Raw genomic sequence first — 4,388 nt, 5'->3', positions numbered from 1 at the left:
ATATTATTTCATTTGTCCCAATTTATGTGTCACCGGTAAAATTTGAAGAGTCAATCAGATCTTTTATATATTTTTATATCTTTTAAATATTTAAGTAATTAATTATCGTGATTCATAATATTTTATACAATTATTTAGTATAGTAAAATAAATTTAAAAGAAACAAACAAAACGAATTCATCATAGGAAATTACCAAAGCATCCTTCAATACATCAATAATGGGTCCGACTTTTTGTTTTTAAGAAATTGCACATTCGAAGGATATTTTTGTCCAAAGTGGAAATATTGTGTAAAAAATGTGTATTTATTGTGATTTTGAATGTTTTGTGGGGTAATAGGACGCACACAAAGTTAAGGTGTCTTTTTGAAAATCTGGGACAACTTCAAGTATCACTTAATGTTTTTTCTCAAAATCTAATTTACTTTCGTAAACTATGTGTCATATCAAAATCAGATTAACAAATTCAAAAGAAATGAGTAATAAATAGCTCATACAGACATATTTATTATTTAACTAACTAATAAATATGTAACTAAAAATCTTGTTAGCTTTTGATTGAAAGCTAACAAGATAGTTACAATGATAGTTGCATTGTGGCTTATTATATATATATATATATATATATTTGTGATCCGTATGTTAAGGTTTGTCAGACAAAACTCTTTTTTAAAAGAAAAAAAAAACGTTAGGCAATACAAATTATAAAGTCATATACTTCTTTCCACATTTAAGAAACCCAACTTGTGACAATTAAAATAACTAAAAAATATTCTCTTGTAAAGGACAACCCTGTCTATATATTACTCCTTCCGTCCAATAATAGTTGTTCACTATATTATTTCGAAATATCCAATAATATTTGTCCATTTTATAAAATCAATGAATAATTTTACACTTAGTTTCTAATTGTCGTTATTATTAATTATAGTCATTTTTTTATTACATTTTTTAAGACATTATATTTATTATATTCAAAGAGTAATATAGTGAAATTATCCGTCTATTTGTAGTATTTTAAGTAGTGTGCAAAGTTAATAGTAGACAAGTATTATTGGACAAAGGGAGTACATGCAGTGGTGGATCTAAGATTTTAAGGTTGTGGGTTAACTACAGTATGTATATATATATATTTATGGTATCATTTAAATTTCTTGTTAAAAAATTACTCATTAGTCAATGATAATATAAGAGTATATATATATTGATTAAGTATCAATTAAGCGAAATTATTAGCCTCAATGATGCCAATACAGTATATATATATATATATATATATATATATATATATATATATATATATATTGATTTAGTATTAGTTAAGAGAAATTATCAACTTTAATGATACTAATACAATATAAATATACTGATTTAAAATCAGTTGAGCGAAATTAATCGGAGCTATATAATGTAATTATTTAATAAGATATGAATATAAAGAGATATATGTTTATAATTATTTTACTTTTATGATATATTTACTTAATTTTCCCTTGTTTTTATCACGTAAATTTCAACTGAAAAGAGCAAACTCTATTTCTTTTCGGTATATGGCTCTCATGCCAATACATCAAAATAAAAATGAATAAAATGCAGATTCTAATGACAATGAAAAATTAGAGCAATATGACTGAGAAGATGTTTATCACTTAAAGAACCCCTCTCGTCTGAATTATTTCATTTTATTTGTATGCTCTAAATAAATTACGATGAATTCCATCACACACACGTCAACTGGGCACATCCTATTATTACTTGTCCACGTACATTTTGTAACGACCTGTTTCCGTCGTTATAGAAAAGCCATCGGAGAAAAATTTTAGGCCGGAAGTTTTTTTGGTAGTAACAATTGAAATTTCCCAACCTAGTCAAGATTTGGACGAAATCGGAGTCAGTGAGGTCTATGGAAATCTGGTAACAAATGGGAGATCTAATTATGAATTTGATCACATGAGTAGATATCTAAGACGTTAAGAAACCCGTACGACTTTACAAAATCAAATTCGGCCGAGTAGAACTCCCGAAACTGATCTTAGCGTGAACGGTTATTTTCTGAGTGTCATGGGTTGAATGTTTGTTGTGAAATGGGGATTTGAACTCTTTAATTAGCTCATTGTTTCCGTGCAAGCCGCAAAGGCGGGATTTTTCCCGCCAGGGCTGGGCAGCCATAGAGGGCAAGTCGCGAATTAAGTTGGAAATAAACCACAAAAGCGCCATTATTCTGCAATTTTCGTTTTTAAGAGCTAGGAGACGACCCCAGACAAGTTCTTGACAGTTTTCCATGAAAGTTGGTGCTAAATGTAAGGTTTTTGCTCCCCAATTCCATTTTTCGATTTGTAGAACGTAAAATCTTGATTGTATATCGTTGGAGGAGGGTTTTGAACGGTTTTGGATGGTTGGGAAAAACCCCAGCTGCACCTTAGGATCATAATTTGGGTCTTGGGTTATTGGATTTATCATAATCCAGGCAAATTAGACCTTAATTAATGATCCCTGTATTGAATTGTTTGTTTGTAGACCTAGAGCAAGCGGAAATAATCCGAAAAGGAAGAATCAAGTTTCTTAGGAGGATTCAAGCTTTGTTCGAGGTAGGTGATGATTGTGATTTCATGTTGGTGTGATGTATGTTAGTAATTACTTCATCTTAATGCATGTATGTATGCGAATGTTGCTTTATTGATCACACTAATCGTAAATAAGTATGATTGAATAATTGTATGCCATAAATCAACACTTGATTGTATGATTATGAGAATGTACATCGTGATTGTGATTGTGGCTTGTTGAATGGATCGGGTGTTACGTTCCAACAAACTAACTTGGATCGGGTGCCACGTTCCGGCGCATATATGGGATCGGGTGTCACATCTTTGGCACACTAACTTGGATCGGGTACCACGTACTGGTACAGTAACAGTTTGGGTGTGGGTTCCATGAAAGGACCATTGACTTGTCATATTGACGTATTTTGAGAATGTGGAATTGTTCGTTGATCCTGATAAGATGACTGGTATTGTACATGTTCGGTATATGCCTGTTTTATTATGTTGTGATTATTTGCATATGTTTCGCTTATTGGGATAGCCGCGTGATCCTACCAGTACACTGTGGTTGTGTATTGATACTGCACTTTCTCGTTCTTTGTCGAGTACATGGCATCTTCAGGCGGTTACTGACAGACCTCGTTTAGAAGACCAGTGATCGATCGAATTCAAGGGTGAGTCAGTTCTTCCAGGCTGCCATGAGTTCTCGTTATGTTTAGTCCATTACTATTCGGACTTAGACTAGTACTTTAGATTTTCTTATGTTTTATTGGGTTGTACCCATTTCCTTAGGCTTATGGTTCCTTGTTAGAGTTTTGGTACATTGACTTTCAGGTTCTAGGGAATAATTTTTGCAATGTTTTGCTAGTCGTTGTTAGATCTTTTGGAGTTTATGGGAACTCTATTTGACTCTTGCATTTAAACCTGCTTCCGTATCTTTAAATGCCTAGTAATTGATTAAGTTGTGTAGTTCTTGGGTTAACTAATTAGTATTAATGGTTCTTCCACCGGAGAGTTTGTGTGGGTGTCAATCACGATGGTCTAAGTCGTGACACATTTACATTTATGGTCAAATTAAGAGTTGATTATTTTGGCAGCATGATTAAATAAGAAAATCTAAAAGCATTATAGTAGTTCATCACACATTTAACTTAAGAAAAAAAAGGTGATGATTATTAATATATCTGACGAAAAGTAGTCAGTTTCTTAAGATTGACATTAGACAATCTTAGAAAAGGAAATAGTACTTCACGCTTAAACAAAAGAGAAGATATCAGAAACAAAAAAATAACAAAAAGAAAATCGATAGATTTTTTATTTCTTAAGATTGACATTAAACAATTCAAGATGATACTGAGTTTGTGGTTTACACTTTGCTTTCTTGAGATTCAAAAGTTGGATTTAGAGCAAATTATTCAATTCGTGAATTTCATTCTGCTATAACAATCAAAGGTGAACAAATCTTATACCAAATGTTGTTTCAATTTTTTAAATTTTGTTCTATAATGTGGTTTTGTCCCGTATTCGGTTATCCCCTTAATTAGTACATATTGCAAACATATTATTATAGTTTATATGTAGGTGTGGCAAATGGGGGATTGAGTCGAGTATGTACTAGTAAAAAAAAGGGTTGAAAGTGGACAAATATTTGATTCAACCTATATTTGATATGAATAACTAATCCATTAAAATGAGTTGAGTCGAGAAATTAAGTCGAAAATGGACAAATATTCAATTCAACCTATATTTGATATGAATAACTAATCCATTAAAAATGCGTTGAGTCGAGCAAATAATCATAATTTTAATCCATATTTTCGCTCCTATAAATAGCCCCCCCCCCCCC

Source organism: Solanum stenotomum, chromosome 1 (assembly GCF_019186545.1).
Source record: "Solanum stenotomum isolate F172 chromosome 1, ASM1918654v1, whole genome shotgun sequence".
Classification (NCBI taxonomy): domain Eukaryota; kingdom Viridiplantae; phylum Streptophyta; class Magnoliopsida; order Solanales; family Solanaceae; genus Solanum; species Solanum stenotomum.
Note: the sequence above shows the minus strand (reverse complement) of the source record.